A 27,358-nucleotide genomic window follows, 5' to 3' on the forward strand; every position below is an offset into this window, starting at 1 on the left:
GACTGGGAAGAGAAACAAGAAAGAGCGTTCCAAATGCTCAAACGAGCCTTGTGCACCGCACCAATACTGTTCCTCCCCGAAGGGATAGAAGACTTCGTGGTCTATTGCGACGCATCAAACCAAGGGCTCGGAGGTGTTCTGATGCAGCGAGGTAAAGTCATAGCCTATGCCTCGAGACAACTGAAGACACATGAGGTTAACTACACAACCCACGATCTTGAACTAGGAGCAGTTGTGTTTGCTCTGAAGATCTGGCGACATTACGTGTACGGTACAAAAAGCACGATCTTTACAGACCATAAGAGTCTGCAACACATCTTTGACCAGAAGGAGCTCAACATGAGACAACGACGGTGGGTCGAGCTACTCAGTGATTACGAGTGTGAAATTCATTATCATCCGGGTAAGGCCAATGTAGTAGCCGACGCCCTAAGTCAGAAAGAATATACTGGTCGTAGAGTCAGATCCTTGAGTCTAACTATCCATTCACACGTGTCCACGCAAATAAAGGAGGCTCAACTCGACGCTTTGAACCTGAAAATGTGGCTGGTGATTCCCTTAGAGGGATGGATATGAACTTAGAAGTCAAGAGTGGCGGAGCCTTATACCTTATGGATCGGATCTGGACACCGAAACACGGTGGATTCAGAGACTTGGTCATGACGGAAGCTCACAACACTCGTTATTCCGTACACCCGGGTTCAGATAAGATGTATCTGGATCTTAAAAAGTTATACCGGTGGCCTAACATGAAATCAAGCAAAATCCACCCAAGTTTGGGAGTTCACAGCCCAAGAGTTTCTTAGGCCGTAAACTCCAAATTCAAGCTCCAAATGGTGCTTTTAAGGCACCTAAAGCCTTGGACATTTACTAGGAATTGTTCCCACTTAATTGAAGGACAAAAACACATCAAAATCACCTCTTGAAGTGAGTTTACGTCCCTAGTAATGCTTCTAGGACCTAAACACCAAACAAGGGCACCAAAGTGTGCCTAGCGTCCTCATTAGCTTTAAACAAATGTTTAGAACCTATCCTTCATATGCAAGAGACTTGAAATCAACCAAAAACACCATTCCAAGGGAGTTTACGGCCGTAAACTCCAAAGGAAATGGCCTTCGGGCCGTAAACTCCTCTAGGGAGTGTTTCTAGTCTTAAACCCTTTCAAGAATTGATCCACCAAGTTGGAATAATTCTAGGAATCATTTGGAACTTCAAAACACACAATACACCCATGGTTGGGAGTTTACGGCCATAAACTCAAGATTTTACAACCGTAAACTCCATGTGTGTTAGTATATGAGGAGTAAACTCATATACGGGGTCCTTTGGAACCCTAAACACAAGTGCCTTGTCCCACAATAGCTTAGATGCAATCCTTAGGGCTTAAAAACACTTATATAAAGTGTTTATTATGTCTAGGATGTCTTAACATTATCAATTAGTGATTTGAGACTAATTGAGTGCATATATGTGTGATTATATGTTCATTAGGATCGTAGTGTGTGTACAAGTCCTCGCTTGACACCTAGCAATCCTATACTGTCTGGTTCATCCGAATCACCATCTACATGTGAGTTCATACCGCTAATCAAGGTTTAAAATGATTTTAAATGCTTTAATGGGGGGAATACAAGTAGAAACAAACATGTTATTAAATCATTGATATGTATTTTATAACTGTGTTTTCCAGTTAACAGATTTTACATACTACAAAATCTGATGCATGAAATGGTCTTTAAATCTTAAAAATACATTGTTATCAAATGTTTTACCTTTGAAATGTTTATTAAAACTACATCAAGTCATTGTTAATTATTGTTCAAAACCCATAAGATGTCTTACAAAACCATTTTACATTCTTGAACTAAACTATGCATGTACACTTATATTCTTATATATGTATTGAGGTTATAGTTTACAACTTTCATTTAGTTTCTCACACCCTTGAGTAGTAAGAGTGTATAAACCTACTTGAACAACCAATTACCTTTCAGTAAATTATCATAGGGATAATTTGGAGATATCAAACATAATTCCTATTACAAGGAATCACACAAGAGTCAGTTCATTCATGAGTCTATACCAGTACATTACCTGATACATGAGTACATTTACATTTGATTACATGATACATGAGTATGTTTACATATACTTACATGATACATGAACACGCTTACATGAACGCGTTACATGAGTACCTTTACGTAGATACACTTACCTGTGTATATTAACATGAATACTTGTATATCGAATTACGAGGATGATTTATTAGTACCTTCTGTGTAAATCTTCCTGTATATCCCTAGTACCTCGGGATATCTAGACAGGACCCTATCCCTAGTACCTCGGGATACCTAGATGGGCCCCTATCCCTAGTACCTCGGGATATATGGACGGGACTAACCATTCCGGAACCCATCTATTAGCAACGGTGGGTGATGAACATCTACGGATGCCTTTGGTTATTACTTATACTAGGAGTACCTTTACAGGGACTAACCCTTCCTCCGCCCTGCTGCTGCTATAAAGGACAGTTGGACAATCTTCGGATGTTCATTAGGTTATATAGGTTGTGTTAGCCCTAGTACCTCGGGATAATAGTTATATACGTCGTGTTAGCCCTAGTACCTCGGGATAACACTTACATTAGTAATTTTTCCTGTTTACTTTATTTTGTGACACTTTCACATAAATGATGAGTTACACTAAGTATTTTTGTACTAGTCAATAGAAAGGAAAAACTATCATTTTACATAACAAAACATTCGGGTCTTGGTAGAAGACTACATCTCAAACTGATAGAAAATAAGGGATTTTCTAGGGCTTTTCATACTTACATCATCATTTTCATTTAAAGCTTTACATGACTTTTAAAACAACTTTTAGTAAGCAAGACAACGACACTTAAATACTTATGAATTCACCAGCTTTAAAGCTTCTCTTTCAAAATAACTTGTATTCTCAGGTCAACAGTAGACAGGTACGATGGCCAGGTTTTGAGAAGACGGAGCAGACAAGTCTCGTATTTTATTTTGATTGTATATTTTTGGTGTCTTACTACAATGAAGGAACACACATGTATTAAAACTTTACTTATAATGCAATGGATGATGTTGTTTCTTGTTTATTATATTACACTGTTGTGATACTGTACATGACGTCCTCCACCCCTGAACGTTTCCGCTGTTCGTGGTTTTGGGGTGTGACAGAGTTGAAGACCACCATAGTTCGAATCAGAGTAAGCTTGTAGTAGGAAACTCTCATTTGATGGATACCAGATTCTGAGACTCTTTGTACCTTTGAGGTATCAGAATATTTGTTTCACAGCCAAAAGATGAGACACCTTTGGATTGACTTGAAATCTGGCACATAAACATGTTGATAACATAATATCCGGATGACTTGCTGTGAGATAGAGTAGGGATCCAATCATTCCACGATACTTCTTTTCATCAATAGAAACACCCGATGGGTCGGCAAAAATCTTGTGCCCAAAGCCCATAGGTACCTTGGCGGAGGCACAGGAGTCCATTGAGTATTTCTTGAGATGTTCCAAAATGTACTTCTCTTGGTGAATGAAGATGCCTTTGTTAGTATGTTTGACTTGAAGACCAAGAAAGATGCTTAATTCATGATTCATGCTCATTTGGAATCGACTGGTCATAAGTTTGGCAAAATCAGCAACCATAGATGAATCTTTAGATCCAAAAATGATGTCATCAACTTAAATTTGTACGAGCATGAGATGCTTTCCGTTTGATCTTCGGAATAAATTAGGATCTAAAATTCCTTTTTGAAAACTAGAGCGCTTGAGAAAATCAGTGAGAGTCCCGTACCATGTCGAGAAGCTTGCTTAAGACCGTAGACAACCTTCTGAAGTTCGAAAAGGAAAGATTAATGAATCTGGGGGCTGTTGAAGATACACTTCAGTGTCAAGTTCACCATTAAGGAACGCACTCTTAACATCCATTTGGTAAACTTGGAAGCCTTTATGAGCTGCATAAGCAAGAAAAATTCTGATGGCTTCAAGTTGTGCCACAGGAGCAAAGGTTTCATCATAGTCAAGCCCTTCGATCTGAGTGAATCCTTTAGCCATCAACCTTGCTTTATTTCTAATGATCACTCCTGCATCATCTAGTTTTTTGCGAAACACCCATATCGTACCGACAATAGGATGATTCTGAGGAGGAGGCACGAGAGTCCAAACTTCATTTCGGTCAAATTCTTCCAGTTCTTCTTGCATGGCTGTAATCCAATCAGCATGCTCCAATGCTTCCTTGATGGATTTGGGTTCAACCCTAGATATGAATGCTGAAAAATGACATTCATTTTGAACGTTGGTAGCTGAGCGAGTTTGTACACCAACATTAGGATTACCGATCACTTGGTTAGTAGCATGATCCTTCTTCCAAATATGTAATTGAGGGAGTTCTTGTGCCGCCGTAAATCCTACATCAACAGTGGAATTGATTTTCTCCCCCTAAATCACTTGAATATTGGGATGATGCTCCCCCTGAACTTCCGAACCGGAGAGGTTAACATCATCATCAGAAGGAAACTCAAAGAAATTTTCATTTTCATCAATGTTGAGAGGATTAGAATCATCAAAATTAGCAGTTGCATCTTGGAAGCTATCCACATTTGATTCAAGAGAGGGATTTACATTATTCTCCCCCTCTACCTGAGAAGGTTGAAACAGTTCAAAATCAAATGGAGGGAAGCTTGGAAGTGGACCGGAAATGTTTTGTGAGACTGGACCTTTCGAAGCAGGGATTGGAATGAGAGATGGTCTTGATCGAGATTTCGAATCAAGTGTAGTTTCGGGAGGACCAAAGAGAGTTTCAAAGTCACCTTCAAGAATTGTCTGAGAGTTCAGACATCCTAGGGGAGGAGCATCAGACTCCATGATGTGAGTTGTAATGTGAGTAGGGCTAGAATTCCAAACAAATTTTTCATCAAAGGTAATGTCGAAGCTTTCTTCTAGAACATAGGTTCTTTGGTTAAGAACTTTGTAAGCTTTCGATTTTGAGGAGTACCCAAGGAAAATGGCTTCATCAGCTCTAGGTTGGAACTTGGTAAGCTGATCACGATTGTTCTTGATGAATCATATGCATCCGAAGACATGAAGAAACGAGATTGTTGGCTTCCGACCATTCATTGCTTCATATGGTGTCATGTTGAGGCGTCGATTGATGTTATGTAACACCCTGTTTATTTATTAAATAAATAAATAAATTAATGAGCTATAGAAGCCCTAAAATAAATAATTATATATAAAAGGATGTCTCCCATGCTCTAATTGTCAAAATCTGGAAGTTGAGGGTTAAAAGTGTAGTTCCAGACTCAGTTTGTAAATATTTATGAAGACAGGGGCTCCGTGATAATTATTTAGATTTAATTTAAAAGGAAATAAGGTGGAACGGTTGATTATATCACAATTCAGATATTGGGGGCTGTTTGGTAAATTTTGTACCTAAGGTGTAAAGGATTTTCATGTCGAGGGTTTAAATGGTAATTATTGAATTTAATTTGAAGAAGATTTCCAAAGCCAATGTTTAAAGTGTAAATTGTGGGCTTTCTGTGAAAAGAATCCTACGAGGAGGGACCATTTATGTTATTATGTATATATGTTTTAAGGGTGTCGGGTATATATGTCATGCGAAACCCTAACCCTAACCCTAGATGCTTCATTCAGCCGCCACCCTCACTCAATCTCTCTCTCCAACCACCATGTCTATCGCCGTCGGAGTTCCCTGGAGCACCATCGCCAACCGCCTCCTTGTCATTGAAGCTGGAGTCCTCCGCAACCACATCGCCGGCGAAGCTGCTGCCAGCGACGAAGTGCAACACAAGAAGCCGAAAGACGACTGTCACTACTCTCCTCCAGTGAACTGCGTTGTGTTCGCCACTATGAACGACGTGTATGACTGGGAAAAAAACCACCGGCGTGCCTCCCATGGTTGCTGAAGCCAAAGATGGACATGAGATATCACTGCTCTAACGGAAATTAAGGGGAAGCAAAACGACAGCGTCGCTGCCGCCGTTATCTCCGGTAGATGATGCCGCCGCGGTGCGTTTCTGTGAAGGTAAATGGTCGCCAGTTCTTGTGGATAGCTCAGTCACGGTGGTTGTCATGTTCGTGGGGATTGTAGCTCCACCGTGAGCTGCTACCACCTTCTTGTCCTCCTATCACCGCCTCTTCCGCCGTCAACCGCCACCAGGAGGGTGGCCGTGCTTTTGTTCCGAGTGTAGGCTGTGTGCGTGTTGTACTGCGTGTTTAGGTGTGTGTGGTTGCATTCCATTAGAAGTACGTGTGTGGGTGTTTATTTGGTCGGAAAAAGGGCATCACCACCACCGTGAGGTGGTGGCTGCCGCCACGTGCCACCCCGGCCACCACAATGTTGGTTGCGAGTGTGTGTTTACTTAGTGTGTGTGTGTATTATCGAGTTTTACCTTGTAATGGTGCCAGAATAATAATAAGAAAACTCAAACCACCACCATAGGGTGGTGGCTGCCGCCACCGGCCATCGTGTTGGGTGGCGGTGTGCTTTGATGGTGTTTTGACTCGTTTGGATGTTTAGCCAATGTAACGCCCGTAGATCCACGCTAGTCAAATTAGAGATAATAGGGGTCGAAAACGACTTTTCGACAAAAGATTATTTACAATAAATAATCTTAACTAAGTTGTAGAATTTGTCCTAAGGGTTCCTTATATATAAAGAACGCCGAAATCCGAGTTATAACAAAGAAGTTATGGTTCGTCGAAGTTTTACGGCAAAACCTACATGACACCGGGAAGCGTAAATAGTAAATTTATGATGGAGCGACTTTTAGCCTTAGAAATCTAAACGAAAGTTGTAGTATATGTTAAACCGAGAACATACAAAAAAGAACATTCAAATCTGACTTCGTATGAGGAAGTTATGAATTTTCTAATATTTGGCTTAGCAGTGCACGGCCCAAAACTCAATTTTTAGTTCGAGCAGGTTTTGGCTTACGCGACCTAAATGAGAATTGAATATCTCATTAATAGGAACTCAACTGTAAAAAGATAGACGAAAACAGAGTCTATATGAAGGAGTTACGAATTCTTCGCGGTCATTTAACAGTCTAAACTCCTCCTATTGTTAAATTTATGATCGGTCGAGAATTAGCTGACGGAGTCAAAATGAAAGTTGTAGATCTGGATTTTACCTATGTGTTGAAAAACAGAACGTCGAAAATGGAGCTCGTATGCGAGAGTTATGCTTTTTCTAAATTTGAAGGTTGATACGCGATAGGGGGTGACATGGCACCACAAGAATTGGACACGTGACACCACCAAAAGGCTGCCACATGCCCCAACTCAGCGAGTAGGTCCTCCTACACGGCGAGTCCATTAGTCAGCACCTCTATAAATAGAGGTGTCGGGTTCCCTCACTTCCTCACACCTTCCAACCCTTCTTTCTCTCTCTAGTTTCTCTCTCTAAAGCCCCAACCCCCCCTCCTAAAGTCTAGGTAAACCGCCTAGCACCCGAAGAAAGCCCCGAGGCACCCGAAATCCCTAGAAAAGAGCCTTTCGGCTCAGAAACGCTGCTCCGGCAGAGCCCGGTTTCCAGGGAAACCCGCTGTAAGTGAGTTGTACCTAACCTATCTATACTATAGCTTATGTTTTAATATAGTAACATTATTAGGACCTTAAAATAATTATATGGGATATTATTATGGGTTATATAAGTATTGTTTAACGCTTATATAATAGTAATAATAGCCAGACTATTAGTTAGTCTCGACGAATATTAAACTAAACTCTAGTGGTAATGATACTAGGGTTTGTCAGAGGAAAATTGTGTTGAGAGTAACGAAGTGTTGTTCAAGTGCCGAGTCACCACCTTCCCAGGTGAGTTCATGGTCCCTTTCATCTTACACATAGATATGAAGTATTTTAATATAAATTACGTGCTATGTGTGCATATTGTCTGAATACTTGTTGTCTATGCTAGTGAAAGATTTGTATACATGTTTTAAATAATTTAAACTATATATTTATTTTATATCTACAAATATGTTGGGATAAAACATGGGTAGATGAAATAGTTGATGTGTGATAAATTAAAATGATGAGAGGTAGGTGATGATAGGAAGGTGATGATAATTAGGTGAGGATAGATAGGTGATGATGAATCGGTGATGTAGGATGAAAGATACTATAACCTTGTCCGACAGTTTGGAGATATAGTCATCTACCAGAGTATAGATGGCAACCACGGACTATTATGGACAACCCTGTGGAAACACCAGCAGGCTCATAACCTGTAGGTGATGAATTACAATTTCAGGCGATGTTGTAACTATGTATTCATGCGATGATACTCTAACCCTTGTTGGGCACTTATTGAGGGAGTAATCCCTGAATCAATACTGTCTATGCGATGTAGGTGATGATCCTTAGGGAGAGTCCTTAGGAAAAAAACATATAAGGAAATGCGATGTAAGGTGATGACAGGTAAATATGATGTAGGAGATGACCCTTAGGATAAATCCTTAGGGAGGGTACATAGGAATAAAGAAGATAACCGGGATGGGTAATTTTGTTAATTGTTTGATGATTAAACATAATAATTATATTATTCTAGGTTGAAAACCCTTACTCACCAGGTTTCCTAACCTGACCCACTCAGTTTACTTGTATCACAGGTGACGATGTGAAGTTACATTACACTGAGAGATTAAGGAGATATAGATCACTAGTGTAATTTAATGTAAGTTCTGTTTATGCTTATGCTTTTGTATTGACGATGACATCCCAAATGTTTTAAAATGAATAAAAGTACATTTCTTTGGAAATGATTTGATAACGTATTTTTCATGTTTTACTGGGAACAAATTCCGCAACCTTTTTATTAAAAAGAGATACTCTGATTTTTATAAAGCATAAACAAAATCGGTCTTTTTTGGCCGTAAAATTGGGGATGTCACAGACAAGGGAGTAAGAAACCCTAATGGGCCCAATGAGGCTTAATGGGCTTAATGAACCCTAATGGGCCCAATGAAGCTTAATGGACCTAAATGCCCAAACAGATCACTAACGGGCCTTGTGAAACCTTAATGAGTCTAGTGAACCTTAATTGATCAAAGGACATATCAATTGGGCCTAATGGGCTAAGATGGGGTTGGAAACCCTAATTAGGGTTTAGAAATCCCTAATATTGGACTTACGGGCTTAGACTTATTAGGACCCACTTTTGGGCCATTAGAACGGAATTGTGTGATTAAGCCCAATCACACCATATGACTTATTTAGAAGAATGATGGAGTTAGTGGATTAAGTCCTTAATGGATTAAGTCTTTAATGGGTTAAGTGAGGAACACTTAACCCTAATCGTCCTTTTATGTGAAAACCCTAATTTCACTTGGGTTATTGTTGGGCCCTTCTATAGGGCCTTGATGATTGGGTTATTAATGGGCCATCCAAAGTCAAGCAATTGGACTAAAATACTTTAATGGGCCAAGGGTAAGGCCCATGTACGGGGTTTGGGCGCAATTTGGAAAAATGGGCTATATGTTGGTCATTGATTCCTAATTAACATTGGGCCTTAGGCTTAAATAAAGCAAAGTCTGGGGTAATGTAGTAATTATCCAAAGTATGTACTTATGGTTATGTAGTGAGACCCAATTATTAATTGGTAGATGTTTTGATATTGACAGATCGGGAATCTATCATCCAGCAGGTGGGGTTGAGTCTGTAGGACTTCAGCAGTGTTGGATGGTGTATGCGGCACTTCAGCAATGACAAGTGAGTTTTCTCACTATACTTTACCATGAATTGTAACTAGGTGTGACCGGAAGGTCTTATGTGTATGAACGACTTATGAGACTTTATGTGATATGTGACCGGAAGGTCTTATATATTTGTATGAGCTATGTGACTTATGTGATATGTGACCGGAAGGTCTTATATATTTTTATGTGCTATGAAGAGTATGTGATATATGTCTCTATCTGATATGTATATGTTATGTATCTTATGAGGTGCTTAGTATGGACCGGAAGGTCAACATGGTATGGACCGGAAGGTCAACAGTGTATGGACCAGAAGATCAAAAAGGTATGGACTGGAAGGTCAGCAGTGTATGGACTAGAAGGTCAACATGGTATGGACCGAAAGGTCGACATGGTAGGACCGGAAGGTCTACTCAAATTGTGGGACCGGAAGAACCCTGAGACACATTGACCGGAAGGTCTTCTAGAGCTATAGCCTTGAGTGGCTTATGTGTTGTATGTGGTATTTTTGGGAACTCACTAATAATGCATGCTTACTGTGTTATGTGTTATGTGGTTCAGGTACATTGTTTCAAAGGAAAGGAGCCGACATGGTCGCAGCGCATCACACTATGTTTTCCGCATATTGGATCCTTGGGATTACACTCTGATATGGTTTTATGATACTCTGTTTGATTCCTAACACTTCGGTTTGACACCAGATATTATTATGAATGTTTTTATAATGATTGTTTTATGTAATAACTTATTTAAAAATGAAATTTTGGGCCTTGAATTTTGGGATGTTACAAGTTGGTATCAGAGCCTTGGTTTGAGGGATTCGGATATGCTCTCGGGTGTGTCTGAACTCAAACTAAGGGCTTTGTATGAAAATTTTTAAAAGTAAAACCATTTTATAAAAAGGAGTTTGAAAAGAATCTGAAAAGAGAAAAGGACTTTGAGAAGAACAAAGTGTGTGATACGTGCAATCAGTCGAGCTCAAGTAAGTTTTCCCAGGATACCCTTACATGTTATGTTATGGTATGATCTAGGAAGGATGCCTTATATGCCTATTGTATGTGCTTGTAGATTTGCATGCTAGTACTGATCAGTCAGTAATAGGATAGCCTGTTTAGGTTATGCCTGATTGTATGAGCCTTTGAATTGCATGTATAGATTCCTGATTAGAGGATAAAAGGATTTGATTGCAATATGAGGGTTAGATTTTCCATTTACTAAATGTTTCTTGCTTTGTGCTTTGTGAGACTCTTAGTAATGTGAGCTAGCTATATTCATGATGTAGCTAGTTGACATTACCGGGAATCTTTCAGCAGTTGAGGACTGGGTGAGTTCAGGAACCTAGGAAAGCCTAACATATGTTTCAATGCGTTAGTAGCGAGGCTTAGTGAGGCTTCAGTACCAGTTTGAGGAAGTGACTTAGAGGATTCGGGAGGATTGCTGAGGATGGTATGGATAGGTGTGGAAGGTAGTATTGGGCTCATACTGCTGAAAGCACAGGATCCATACTCGAATCGGTGAGAGTCTTGGAGAATCTGAGAAGCTTCTAGGAGGATTTTGTGACTCGGTTTGGGGCAGATGATGTTCCAGTTGTTGCAGCTTAGCCATTGGCAAGTGAACTAGTGAGCGTGACAGGGTGTCAGGCCCTAAAGAATATGATTTCCAAGAGTTGCAGATGCGAGATCGATTTGGAGCACCCTGGGAAGAGAGTTTCGTGCTAGGAGCGTATAGTAGAGGGTCCCGGGAAGGGATCCATGACTTTTGATGCTCATGTGAAAACCCAGCAGGGTCGGAGTCAGTACTACATGTACGGGAAAATGCACAAGGGAGTTTGTCGCTCCAAGGGTTTAGGCTGCTATAGGTGAGGCAGGGTTGATCATGTCAGCTGAAGGTGATCTGTATTCCTCCAGATGTTGCAGGTATATCATCTTCTACTGCTACCAGATGGATGTTGGGAATACGTACCGCTTTGGAATTGTGATTGAGTTTGGATAAGTCATACCTTGGGTTGGTTTTCTATTAATGTATAGGTTATCAAGGATCATATATGTCATCATGCATACCGAAAAATCCTTGATGAACCCACTGAGGGACGCATCTTGCGGAGTGGGGTCTGCGTGTACCGTTATCATTCCGGATCTTTGTCGGGATCAGTGCAGGGGTATTAGTGAGAGGATATCCGGTCAGGGATAGAGCGATAGTTCTTTAGTGGAGTCAGCGTTCTGTGTTTCTATCATGATCCAGGTGTGGTCAACAATTGTCTATGGAAGAACTTTGGAAGCTCAAGGCACTACCGTTTCTAGGACAGGACTGGTAGCATAAAGATGGTAGTGTTAGTTGCGGGTGTTAGATGTATAAGTGGTTGGTCAATGGATGTTCAAGAGAATGGTATTTTCGCATCGGCTGTGTTCGGTTAGAGTTCCGGTTAGGACTCAAGTTCGGTTGTGTGTTAGGTCGAGTGTGTGTTCGACCAGTACGGAAAGTGTTGTAAGACTACGGGGGTAGCCGTAGCATTCACTAGTTGTTAGTTAGCATGGGAAGTGTTGTAAGATTATGGGGGTAGATGTAGCATTCATTAGTGGTCAGTTAGCATGGGAAGTGTCGTAAGGCTACGGGGGGTAACCGTAGCATCCACTAGCGGTCAGATATTGATAGAGTGTCATGAGACTGTGGGTGTAGCCGTAGCATTCACTAGGTTGGTAGATGTCATGAGCGTGCTGTTAGAACGCGAAAGGAATAGTAGTCCCCACTAGTTTGGGTGTAGCAGTGACGATACGGAAATCCACGGATTGGATTTCAAAAATTTCTTAGATGGATTAGATCTGGTTGAATCAGTGATAAGACTGTAATAACGCTACTACAGATATGAGATCAAGGAAGCAGTTGACTGCTTAAGGTCATTTGGAATATTAGGCTACCAGTGGTCAGCTAGCAATCACTTTTAATCTTGGATTTCATGATGACATGATTCGACGCGTGGACCCGATCGGGTAGAACAGAAAGCTGCATAGTTGCAATAGCATGATAACTACTGGCAACTAGTTCAAGGGAAGTATTTCGTTCAGAAGTCGTGTGAGGCAACTAAGTAGGGAGTCCTTTGGCCCCGCATCCAAGCCGGAGACGAGCATTTCAGATGATTGGTGATTGAATCGAGACCAGGCAGGTCTCGATAGATTTTGGGAAGCAGCCATGTAGCAGCTTACTACTTCAGGAAGTTCAGTGTTTGAGCAGTTTTAATGTTTGGGCAGTATTAACATTTCTGTTTTGGGTTGCAAATACGAATGGAATAGCTGGTTGCTTGGGAATTGACAAGTAACTCGCAGCGGGATTAGCTGAGCCTTGGCCAAGTATAATTGATATGCAAAGATAATTGGGCTTGTCACCCTGAATTATAGTGGAAACCTCGAGTTATTGAAAGTTGAGTAGTCAGTTGAGGGAGAAACAGACTGGATTCAATGATAATGATTCGGTATGAGTGGTCTGTTAGGGATACAGATCATCTCGAGACAGTAGACTTCAGACAGAGTATACGAGATCTTGTTGCAAGGAAATCATTCACCTATGGATTTTAGGGCTTTAAGAGGATTGGTCATGGCTACCATGGGGAGGCTAGGGTTTGCCCAGTTTGGTGACCATGCTACAAGAGTGGTTGTGCGAGCAAGGAATAACAAGAAATGATTTCGAGGACGAAATCTAATTTAAGTGGGGGAGAGTTATAACACGCTGTTTATTTATTAAATAAATAAACAAATTAATGAACGAATAGAAGCCCTAAAATAAATAATTATATATAAAAGGATGTCTCGCATGAGCTAATTGTCATAATCTGGAAGTTGAGGGTTAAAAGTGTAGTTCCAGACTCAGTTTGTAAATATTTATGAAGACAGGGGCTCTGTGATAATTATTTGGATTTAATTTAAAAGGAAATAAGGTGGAAGGGCTGACTATGTCATAATTATTGGATTTAATTTGAAGAAGATTTCCAAAGCCAGGGTTGAAAGTGTAAATTGTGGGCTTTCTGTGAAAAGAATCCTATGGGGAGGGACCATTTATGTTATTATGGATATATGTTTTAAGGGTGTCGGGTATATATGTCATGCGAAACCCGAACCCTAGATGCTTCATTCAGCCGCCACCCTCACTTTATCTCTCTCTCCAGCCGCCATGTGTATCGCCGTCGGAGATCACCAGAGCACCATCACCAACCACCTCTTTGTCGTTGAAGCTGGAGTCCTTCGCAACCACATCGCCGACGAAGCTGCTGCCAGCGATGAAGTGCAATACAAGAAGCCGACAGACGATTGTCGTTGCTCTCCTCCGGTGAACTGCGTTGTGTTCGCCACTATGCACGACGTGTGTGATTGGGAAAAAAACCACCGTCGCGCCTCCCATGGTTGCTGAAGACAAAGATGGACATGAGATATCGATGCTCTAACAGATATGAAGGGGAAGCAAAACGACAGCGCCGCTGCCGCCGTTATCTCCGGTAGATGATGCCGCCGCTGTGTGTTTCTGTGAAGGTAAATGGTCGCCAGTTCTTGTGGACAGCTCAGTCAAGGTGGTTGTCGTGTTTGTGGGGATTGTTGCTCCACCGTGAGCTGCTGCCACCTTCTTGTCCACCTGCCACCGCCTCTGCCGCCGTCAACCGCCACTAGGAGGGTGGCTGCACTTCTGTTCCGAGTGTAGGTTGTGTGCTTGTTTTACTATGTGTTTAGGTGTGTGTGGTTGCATTCCATTAGAAGTATGTGTGTGGGTGTTTATTTGGTCGGAAAAAGGGCATCACGACCACCGTGAGGTGGTGGCTGCCGCGACGTGCCACCGCCGACCACCACAAGGGTGGTTGCGGGTGTGTGTTTACTTAGTGTGTGTGTATTATCGAGTTGTACATTGTAATGGTGCCAAAATAATAATAAGAAAACTCAAACTACCACCGTAGGGTGGTGGCTGCCCCCTCCTGCTGCCACCGGCCGCCGTGTCGGGTGGCGGCGTGCTTTGATGGTGTTTTGAGTCGTTTGGATGTTTGGACAAGGGAGTAAGAAACCCTGATGGGCCTAATGAGGCTTAATGGGCGTAATGAACCCTAATGGGCCCAATGAAGCTTAATGGACCTAAAAGCCCAAACAAATGACTAATGGGCCTAGTGAAACCTTAATGAGTCTTGTGAACCTTAATTGATCAAAAGACATATCAATTGGGCCTAACGGGCTAAGATGGGGTTGGAAACCCTAATTAGGGTTTAGAAAACCCTAATATTGGATTTATGGGCTTGGACTTATTGGGACCCACTTTTGGGCCATTGGAAGGGAATTGTGTGATTAAGCCCAATCACACCATATGACTTATTTAGAAGAATGATGGACTTAGTGGATTAAGTCCTTAATGGATTAAGTCTTTAATGGGTTAAGTGAGAAACACTTAACCCTAATCGTCATTTTATGTGAAAACCCTAATTTCACTTGGGTTTATTGTTGGGCCCTTCTATTGGGCCTTGATGATTGAGTTATTAATGTGCCATACAAAGTCAAGCAATTGGACTAAAATACTTTAATGGGCCAAGGGTAAGGCCCATGTAAGGGGTTTGGGCCCAATTTGGAAAACTGGGCCACATGTTGGGCTTTGATTCCTAATTGACTTTGGGCCTATGGATTGGGCCTTAGGCTTAAATAAAGCCGAACCTGGGGTAATGTAGTAATTATCCAAAGTATGTACTTATGGCTATGTAGTGAGACCCAATTATTAATTGGGAGATGTTTTGATATTGACTGATCGGGAATCTGTCATGCAACAGGTGGGGTTGAGTCTGTAGGACTTCTACAGTGTGGGATGGAGTCTGAGGGACTTCAGTAATGTCAGGTGAGTTTTCTAACTATACTTTACCATGAATGGTAACTAGGTGTGACCGGAAGGTCTTATGTGTATGAACGAGTTATGAGACTTTATGTGATATGTGACCGTAAGGTCTTATATATTTGTATGAGCTATGTGACTTAAGTGATATGTGACCGGAAGGTCTTATATATTTTCTGTGCTATGAAGAGCATGTGATATATGCCTCTATGTGATATGTATATGTTATGTATCTTATGAGGTGCTTGGTATGGACCGGAAGGTCAACAGTGTATGGACCGGAAGGTCAACATGGTATAGACCGGATGGTCGACAGGGGAAGACCGGAAGGTCTACTCGGATTGTGGGACTGGAAGGCCCCTGAGACACATTGACCGTAAGGTCTCGTCGAGCTATAGCCTCGAGTGGCTTATGTGTTGTATGTGGTATTTTGGGGAACTCACTAAGCATGTGTGCTTACTGTGTTATGTGTTATGTGTTTCAGGTACATTGTTTCAAAGGAAAGGAGCCAGCTTGGTCGCAGCGCATCACTCTATGTTTTCTGCATACTGGATTCTTGGGATTACACTCTGATATGGTTTTATGATACTCTGTTTGATTACTGACACTTTGGTTTGACATGAGATATTATTATGAATGTTTTTATAATGTTTGTCTTATGTAATAACTTATTTAAAAATGAAATATTTGGCTTTGAATTTTGGGATGCTACGTGATACTTCGATTCTGAGTGAAGCACGCAGTGGATACAACTTCAGCCCAAAGATAAAGAGATAGATTTACGAAGTTCAGCATGGATCGAGCCGCTTCAACGAGAGTTCTGTTGCGCCTTTCGACTACACCGTTTAGTTGTGGGGTATAGGGATCTGAGAAGTTGTGGTCTATTCCTTTTTCTATGAGGTATTTTTCAATGGTGGAATTTGTGAATTCCGAACCATTATCACTTCAGATTCTCTTGCCTGGGAGTTTGATAAGAACTTCTATTCCTTTGATAAAATTTATGAGCTCTGGGTCTGTTTCAGATTTCAGCCTTAGGAAGAAAACCCAAGTGAACCTTGTAAAATCATCTACAATCACAATAATGCATTTCTTATGATGAAGACTTTATACAGTGGATGGTCCACAAAGATCAATGTGTAGAAGCTCTAATGGCTCCGAAATGGACTTTTCGACGATAACAGGATAACCTTTCTTTGATTGCTTACCACACTCACAAGTGGCACACAAATGATCATTTTCAAACTTGAGAAGAGGTAAACCTCTTACCATTTCGCCTGATACAAGATCATTCGTGTACCGAAAGTTCAGATGAGCAAGCCTTCGGTGCCATAACCAACTAACGTCATGAACAACTTTGGAGAGAAGGCAGAGTTTCTTTTTGCCAATAATCATGTTGATGTCAAGCAAGTACATCTTCTTATTGCGGTGTGACTTTATCAAACAGTCTTTTCGGTCTTCTGTCATCAGATCACTATACTTATTGCAAAATTCCACACGATGACTTGAGTCAGTGAGCAGAGCAACACTTATCAAGTTATGTTTCAAATCAGCTACATAAGCAACATGTGAAATAGAGACGTTACCATTGGTGAGAGTTCCATAACCACGAATTTGAGAATTGGAGTTGTTTCCATATCTTACATAACCAGAATTTGGAGTGAGCTTTAAGTCTCGCAAAAGTTTCTTCTACCCCATCATCTGCATGGAGCAAGCACTATCAATATACCATACTGTTTCTTGCTTCGAAGCACAAAGTGCCTGCAAAAATTAGTGAGTAATGGAGTTTTTAGGCTCCAAATTAGATTTGGGGACAAGGGCATGGGCTTTAGACTTAAATAGTGATTTTGGAACAACTTTGTGTATCTGAGTGGAATTCTTTGAGTCTTTCGGAAACAGACAAAAGGCTAATGTCTTCTCATCTATACAGTAGTCATATTCAATGATTCTGTGTTTCAGAATAGTCTGCTTCGGACATTTGACTTCTGGAGTTTCGATAAATTCGTTACCTCCGGAATTGTTTTCTTTCATCAATTGGAGTTTTGACTTTCCACACAAAAATTTTCTTTAAGGATTTTGAAGAAGAGGTTTTCTTTTGATTTGTGGGTTTACTTGATGACACATTTGATTTGGTAGATTTTGGTTTAAAAATTGTGCCATCAGATTTTGCAATGAAAACAGATGAATTTGTCAGAGGAGGGGTGTTTTGAGGTTTTGTGACATTCACGTGAGATTTAGGCTGAGTAGAACAATCTGGTTTCTCAGGTTCTACATGATTATGAGATACGGAAGGTCTTTTGAGAATCTTAGTGGGAGCAAAGGATTTTTTACTATGATTTGAAGCATGAGAGTTTCTCGATACGTTTGGTTTAGAATTGGCAATGAATCTGGAATTTTGTCTAGTCTTAACTTCCTTCTTAAGTGCATTTCTAGCTTCTACATTGGGATCTGTCATATCCTTCCTATTCAGCTTTGGTTTTCTCTTAGTGTGTGACAAGGACTTTGAGGTCTGTCCTGCGGATGGATTATTAAACTTAGGAGAAATGGGAACCAACTTAGTTTTTGAAACAACTAAGAAATCTGATTCACATGAATCAGAGGAGACACTACTTGATTTTCCAACCTTATCATCTAAGGATGCCCATACAACCTCAAAGGTATCAATTTCGGTTTTCATGGTAGGAATTTCTTCAACAACTCAATTGTTAGTGTGATTGCTTCTAGGAACATAGTCTACACAATTTGGAAGACTGTAATGAAATTTTGTGGTCCGATTCAGGTCTAGGTTTGTCAGAGACGGAACTTGCGTGGAATCAGGACATTTGACAAAAATTGGTTTGAACTCAGGAATTAGGGATTCAAAATGATCAGTAGTCTCCGGAAGGGGTGACAACGGAGAAACAGGGGTGTATGAATGCTTGATGTTCGGAACATCTCCCACAAATGTCAAATTTTGAAATTCCTTCAGGGGACTAACAATTGGTTTCGGAAACTCACTTCCGAGATCAGGTGCTTTAGACCATGGATGACGAAAATTGTGAATCATCTGAATGTCCACTTCAAGCATGTCAACAAAATTATGCAAAGCCACTATTTTGGCATTAAGACGTTTATTATCTGAAATCAAAACATTACGTTCGGAATAGGTGATTTCACATTTATCTTTCAAAATGATACATTCATTGTTTGACATTACAAGTTCATGCTCTAAAGACTAGATTTTCCATTTTTTATCCTCAAAACGTAACCTAAGATGACTTAGTTCACATTCCTTCTTCTCACTAGCTTTAGTGGCAGACTCATAGGCTTTATAAATGTATAAATGGTGTTCATATCTATTTGGATCTGGGTCAGATAAGGTTCACATAAATTCAAATACAAATTATTATCAGAGATCATAGATTTTACCTGCTGAACGATGCTTCGACCTGGTGGATCGTTAGTGGCCATGTAGCAGTAGTGAGGTTCAGCAAAATCATCTTCATCTTCAGACCCAGAAGACCAATAACCTTCATCACATTCAACCGTTTGTCTTGCTATCAGGCACATATTCCTTCTAGTTGTCATATCATCATCATCCCTGGAGGACCAATATCCTTCAACATCTCTTGAAACCGTTGTGACAAAGGCTTTTTCACTTTCAGCTATCTCTTGTGCTCTTCGGACATAGTAGGCAGAGTGCTTGACCTTTGGTTTTAGTGGAGTATCAACTAGACAATCTTTAGCCAAATGGTTTGCATGTCCACACTTATGACACACAATTTTTGGTTTGTCTGATTTTGTACTCTGAGAGGGTTCCGAAGTAGAGCTTGTTTTAGGGAGGTTTGGTTTGTATGAAGGAGGATTCTCGGATGTTTTAGATTTCGGAGTTGAAAATGGTTGAGGATTGTTCTGGTGAGGAGCATGGAATCGGTTTTGGTTTGATTTGTAGGAAGGATTGAAGGGACGTTTGTACTTCATTGAAAGTAGTACGAACTCCTTTGGAAATGAATTTTAGAGTCCATTGCTTCATAATCATCAGTGGGATAGGTTTGTGTTGATAGGGAAGGTGTGGATGATTGAACGGATGGAACAATGGGTTTGAAGGGATCCGAAGTGGATGAGTTCGAAATGTTTGATTCAAAAGAACTGACAAGAGCAAGAGAACCTCCAGAGAGTTCCCTTATTTTTTGAGCAACATTGGACTCATGGCCTTGAAGTTCATCAAAGAGTTGATAAAGCTTCAGTTTTTTAAGAAGCCATTACTTTGGAGACAGGATTATACATTTCCCCATCCTTTTCCCAGACTGTTTATGAACTTCAGATTGTACTCCAAAGGAGTTCGAACAATCCCATGAGCAATCATGTTTTTGAAAACGATTCGGTAACGGTTGGAGGATGAGGCTACAGATTCACTTGGAGTAGTGGTGAAGGTGTCAAAGTCATTGACAACCGAGGTAAGGAACCTGTCATTCATATTTTCGGAACCTTCAATCAAATCCTAAAGTGTGTCCCAAATCTCTTTGGCTGATTTGCATAGTTTGATATGCTCAAAGAGTGATGGAGGAACACCAAACACCATTTCTGAGAAGGCAACTTGATCAGCATTCAGCTTTTCGATATCATCTACGGTTAGAGGAGCCGGACGAGCTTCATCTTCTCACATAAGTTGTGCAGCTGCATCTCTTAAAACTTTTCTTACAGCAACATGAGCGCCTTCTTTGACGGATCTCCAAATTTGTTCACCCTTATCTTTGGCTAGTAAAAACCTTTCCATTATAATTTTCCAATGATCATATTCTTCTACAACTAGCAATGGGGCACGCATAGGGCCACCCACAATATTTTGTGATTTGCATTGAAATCATTTGCTGAGGATTAGAAGCAGTCATTGAAGTCAAGATATATTCAAGCTAAAGTGTTATATAGAAGAACTTTTATCCTTATCACAATAATGGTTGAAATACCAAGGTAAATTCAAGCCAACTATCATATAATCTTATGGATTCAAAGGACAACCACTCAAGCTCTGATACCAATTGAAAGAACAAGATCGATATGCAGAGACAAGGTTTGAAAACTCAAACCTTGAGTGAATTCTTGAGATCAATGTATGCTTGCTAATAGAGGTTCAAGTCATGACTGGAGATGGTTAATGGGAAAATTGAAACAACCAAATATGTTTATGTTGGTTGCACATTAACACTAAACAACCATTTATTTCAAATAGGTTTGATGCCAGTAAATATTAGGTGTTTTGATGTGATAATCGGCATGGATTGGTTAAGCCCCCACCGTGCTGATATTATGTGCTACGAGAAGGTCATTCGCCTTCACCTCCCCAATCATGAAACCCTAATAATCTATGGTGACAAACCTGACACCAATCTTCGTCTTATCTCGTGCATTAAGGCACGGAAGTGCCTGCACAAGAAAAACTAGGCCTTCCTCGCTCATGCTGTGGATAAAGTCAATGAAGAAGTAAACATTAAGGACATCCCAGTGGCATGCGACTTCCGAGATGTATTTCCTAAAGACCCTCCGGGAATACCCCTAGAAAGACAGGTTGAAATTTGAATCGGCCTAATACCGGGAGCCACATCAATTGCCAAATCACCCTACTTGTTAGCTCCCTCTGAAATGTTGGAGTTATTCAGTCAATTAAGCGAACTTCTGAACAAAGGATTCATCAGGCCAAGCTTCTCACCCTAGGGAGCTCCGGTCTTGTTTGTCAAGAAGAAAGATGGATCCTTCAGAATGTGCATTGACTAACGGGATTTGAACAAACTCACTATCAAAAACCGATATCCACTCCCTTGGATTGACGATCTATTTGACCAGCTTCAAGAAGCTAGTTACTTCTCCAAAATAGATCTAAGATCCGGTTATCATCAACTCCGAGTCCGAGAAGAGGACATTCCAAAAACTACTTTCCGAACTCGATACGGCCATTACGAATTCATTGTGACGCCCTTCGGTCTAACAAATGCCCCCGCAACATTTATGGAACTCATGAATCGAGTCTGTTGTCCATTCCTCGATAATTTTGTGATCGTCTTCATCGATGATATTCTCATATACTCCCGAAGTAAGGAGGAGCACAGTCAACATCTCCGTCAAATCTTGGAAACTCTAGGAGCTGAAAGGCTATATGCAAAACTCTCCAAATGCGAGTTCTGGATTCGCAGTGTAAACTTCTTGGGTCATGTAGTCAGTGAGGATAGGATTTATGTGGATCCTTACAAGATCAAATCCATTGAAGGTTGGGCGATCCCGAAGACACCAACAGACATCTGACAATTCTTGGGTCTCGCATGCTACTACCGATGGTTTATTCAGAACTTTTCCAAGATAGCCATGCCCCTCACTATTCTGACACAAAAAGGCGTACCCTTCAACTAGACGGACAAGAAAGAAGCTGCCTTCCAAACCTTGAAGTGAGCCATGTGTAGTGCTCCAGTGCTATCCTTACTAGAGGGAACCGCAGACATCGTAGTATATTGCGATGCTTTGAACCAAGGGTTAGGATGTGTCCTCATGTAGCATGGAAAGGTGATAGTTTATGCATCCATGCAATTGAAGACACATGAAGTGAATTACACCACCCATGATCTTGAGCTGGGAGTCATGGTCTTCGCCCTAAAAATTTGGAGGAACTACCTATATGGTACAAAGTGCACCATCTTCACGGATCACGAAAGCCTCCAGCACATTCTAAATCAAAAGGAGCTGAACATGAGGCAGCGAAGGTGGGTTGAGCTGCTAAATGATTATGAATGTGAGATAAAGTACCACCTGGTCAAGGCTGACGTGGTAGCCGATGCCCTGAGCAGGAAAGAATACTCAGGTCGCCAGGTGAAAACATTATTGATAACCATCCACTCCCACTTAACCTCACAGATCAAGGGATCTCAATCATAAGCATTGAAGCCGGAGAATGCCGCTAATGAAACATTCTGTAGGATGGAAAAAAAACTTGAAGCCAAAGACAACGGAGCTTACTACTTCATGAATAGAATTTGGGTCCCAAAATTTGGGGGATTCAGGGAGATAGTCATGAACAAGGCTCATCAAACGCGATATTCTGTCCATCCAGGTTCGGATAAAATGTACCTGGACATCAAAAAACATTATTGGTGGCCAAATATGAAGGCAGAGATCACCACTTACATGGGCAAGTGTCTCACTTGTGCCAAAGTGAAAGTGGAGTATCAAAAACACTCATGGTTATTATAACAGCCAGTGACACCCGAGTGGAAAAGGGAAAGGATTACCATGGACTTCATAACCAAATTACCTAAGACAGCAGAGAGATGGGATGCTATTTGGGTGATTGTCGATAGGTTAACCAAATCCGCCCATTTCCTACCAATCAAGGAATCTTAGAAGATGGAAAGATTAACACGAATCTATATAAAAGAGATTGTGATACTTCATGGGATACCGGTATCTATTATCTCGGATCGGGATAGTAGATTTACTTCACGATTTTGGCAGTCGCTCCAGAAGGCAACGGGAACACAACTACACATGAGCACTGCTTACCACCTGCAAACCAACGACCCAAATGAACGAACCATTCAAACACTTGAAGATATGCTCTGAGCCTGTGTGATCGATTTTGTCAAATCATGGAATACCCATTTGCCCTTAATTGAATTATCGTACAACAACAGCTATCACACGAGCATAAATGTTGCTCCTTTTGACGTTTCGGGTGGTCGCAAATGCAAATCTCCTCTCTGCTAGGCTGAGGTGGGTGAAACCCAGTTGGAAAAAGGGCAAACATCAAATGGCACTCTTATAGGACCACAGATCATTCGGGAAACAACAGATAAAATAATTCAAATCAATACACGACTCCAAGCATCGCGTGACCAACAAAAGAGCTATGTCGATAAATGGTGAAAGCCTCTAGATTTCCAAGTCAGAGATCGGGTGCTATTGAAGGTCTCTACCTGGAAAGGGATGATCTGTTTTGGGAAGTGGAGAAAACTAAATCCATGATACATCAGGCCATTCGAGATTCTTTCCCGTATTGGTCTGGTGGCTTACAAGTTGTAGCAACCTGCAGAGCACAGCAACGTACACCCCGTGTTCCACATCTCGTACCTAAAAAAGTGTTTATCCGATCAAACCCTTTTCATTCCTCTGGAGGAGATCGAAGTAAATGAAAAACCCCTATTCGTTGAAGAGCCTGTCGAGATAATGGAAATAGAGGTGAAGCGTACAAAATAGAGTCGCATACCGATTATGAAGGTTCGATGGAACGCTAAGCATGGACCAGAATTCACATGGGATCGTGAAGACCATATGAAGCTAAAGTACCCTCACATATTAGGTCGTTCATAGTTCTATCTTTCTAAATAATTTTTGGACGAAATTCCCTCTAACAGGGGGATGATGTCACAACTAGCATTTTTGGCTAAGAAATTCTGTCTACATGTAATCAAATCTTGTATAACTTGTAATCTAAGTTGATGTCATGTACTATGCTCATTCAAAATCAACCATTTGAATCAAAACTCATGCATGAGGTTCAAAACCTAATTCAATACATCTCATATACTCAACTATGGGTTTCAAATCCTAATATCCCAGTTCAAACTCAAAATGGACTAGGATCCTCTTATTCGGCCTAATGGGCCAGTAAACTCTCAATTTGGTTATTTTGGGTCAAGGAACCCTATTTGGGCTCTAGTTGGACCCACATTCTTTAAGTTATAGCATTTTGGGCTATATTGGGCATAAAATGTCCCATAACATTTTCATGGGCCTTGTTGGGCCATAAACATCTTTTTATACTTATTTGGCCATAAACCCCCTTTCTTTATCATTATTGGCTCATAAACCCTCATATGGGCCGAATGGACCGAAAACTTTCATATTGGGCCACATAATTTCGAATATATTCAAAAAATGGCCCAAACTTTTCTTTCTCTTTACCTTCCCTCTCATTCTCGGCCATATATACACATATGTATAAAAAAAGAGAAAATTAATTTACAAAATAAGTGCCACCTAATTATTGCTTAATGGATTTCCATGCATTTACACCACATTTACCTAGACAAGTATCATATATCCATGCATGTCACCTCTCATCTCTCTATTCTCTCTTCTTATTCTCGGCCAAATTCATCTCGATTCAAAACTCACTTTCACTTCTAAACTTCACTTATCACTCTCAATAAAGCTCTCATATCCTTCCAAGAATTTGTGTGTGCTAGAGTGTGTGTCCATGAACATTTCATCCAAAAATCCACTAATCTTGGTAAGCTACTTCCATCAAAAAGGTTTAACTTCATGTTTATGTTAAATTTACTTCTCTTAACACATCATTTCATGAACCATGTTCCTTAGAAACCTCATAAGTTTTAGCTCTACTCAAGAAACCTTACTAGGGCTGAGATTTCTCTCTATTTTCTTCACCACAACCGAAATCATCAAACCAATGTGAGTTCATACCCCCCCTATTTTCGGTTTTTACTATGTTTTAGGGGAGAATACAAGTTTTTTGTGTAGATCTATGTGTATATGCAAGATTTTGTGTGTTTTTCATTATATAAGTGTGATTATGTGTTATAAACTTCATGAACTCGAAAATATACAAAAATATGATGATATGGGTGGAAATAACACTTGATATAACATATTACGCAAAGAAAAGGTTTAAGACATTACAAGGTTGTTTAAAACTAAGAAATTACATAAGAGGGCCAAAAATGACAAAATAATCAAAAAGTGAAGTTAGTATGCATAACTCACGGTTTTGAAAGGATTTATTTGAATAAATATGGATCCTTATAGTATTTAGGAATTTGTAAGGGCTACAAGTGTAAACTTTCACAAACGGGCCTCATTTTGGGCTTCCATGGTTTTGGGATAAATTTGTAAATTTTTGGGCTTTTGTGGACTTAAGTGTCATTTTAAACAAAGTTGAGCCAAAAATAAAAATTTTCGGTTATCAGGACTGAAAATTATAATTTTACCAAACTTGGGCCAAAAAGGAATAATTTCTATGCTTTTGGGCCGAAAATGAATTTTTGACAAAAATGGGGTTAAAAATATTATTTCACTCGAATCATGCCCTTAAATGTAAACTTTTCGTTTTAAAAGTTCGATAAGTGTCATTTTTACTAAAAATGTGCCTTAATTGTAAATTTTCGGTTTTAAAGACCAAAAATGTCTTTTTACAAAACGTGGGCCTTTTATGTCACTTTGGTAAACAACTAACCTTAACAACCAACGTAACAACAAATGAATCGGTTACAACATTTACACTTCTGATTGGGCCTGGAATATAATTTACATGTTTAATGGGCCTTAGTGTCCTGTTACATGTTTATTAGGCCTTAGTTGTCCATTTACATGCTTATTGGTTCTGGAATATAATTTACATGTTTAGTGGGCCTTAGTTGTCCTCTTACATGTTTATTGGGTTTAGAATATATCTTACATGTTTATTGGGCCTTTATGGTCCATCTACATGCTTGTTGACTTCACACATTCAGATACATAGTCGTTGGGCTTTGAAAAGTAAATACATACACGAAAACAATATACACTGTGCAATTCCATATTTGCATAAATTTAGTTAACGATCTTATAAGACACTTCGTTTGGCACCTATCGAGTTTACAACCGTAGTGTGTAGTTATAACCAGAGTCTTCTAGAGGGAGAGCGGGAGTTTGTGTATAGATCTATACGGGGATGAGACCCCACACCTGAGTTGTTCGCTACAGTTAGACTAGGCCAGTCTAGGGTAACAAACCTTACCTTAAACATGTCGGCGTCCGAAAAACGTCATGACAGGCGGATTAGTGATTATCAAGTATGGTTATAACGACTCACTTATAGGAAGTAACTCCATTATAAAATTTACAAAATACAGTTTTTGTTGATAACACGGTAACATACACACATTGGTACTCATCCTAGGGTGTTGTGATCACAATGTTTTCATAAACAGACAACAGCGGGTTGTCTGGGATCATTCACTTTATACTCTTACAAACATTAACACACATGAATTAATACAAGATCAGACACAAACATTTCAAACCGTTTTTTCAGAAAATATCATATTTTCCGGCATTTACAAAGAAATACAAAACATTTTACTCAAACATGCTTATGAGCTCACCAACATTATATATGTTGACCTTTTTAGATTAACTTGCATTCTAAGGAAATCGTTGAGCAAGTTGGTGAGCAAGAATACCTTGATCTTTTGTTGTGTTTTGCTATCACTATACTTTGGATATTTTGGCATGTAATATTGAAATACAATACTTGATGTAAACAATGGCAGTTATAATATTTCATTTGTGATGATGATGATGTTATGTTTTAATTATATACACTGTGATGATACTACAAAAATGAAGTCACTCAAACCCCCGGACGTTTCCGCCATCTGGTTCGGGGGTGTGACAGTCACTTTGCACGTAGCAGATTTCAAAGAGACATGCCCTGCTGTGAAACCCCCATTCCTCAAACCGACAAGAGGAGAGACCCCTGTAAGATCCACACACATGTGCTTCCCTCCTACCCATCCAAAGAGCAAAATGTCAGCCGGCCTGAGGCTAGATCTGTTCGATTAGTGTCTAAGGTTGTAACTATATTTGGTAAGTACTTGACCCGGTTGTGCATGGTCCTTTTGGGTTGCCTTCTTTATAGAAACTTGACAGGATGATTTGTTAAGAGAGAAGAGATATTATTGTTAATATATTATGAGAAAAATATATTAAAGGAATAATAATATTATTTGAT

This window comes from Lactuca sativa, chromosome 8, assembly GCF_002870075.4.
Source record: "Lactuca sativa cultivar Salinas chromosome 8, Lsat_Salinas_v11, whole genome shotgun sequence".
Lineage (NCBI taxonomy): Eukaryota > Viridiplantae > Streptophyta > Magnoliopsida > Asterales > Asteraceae > Lactuca > Lactuca sativa.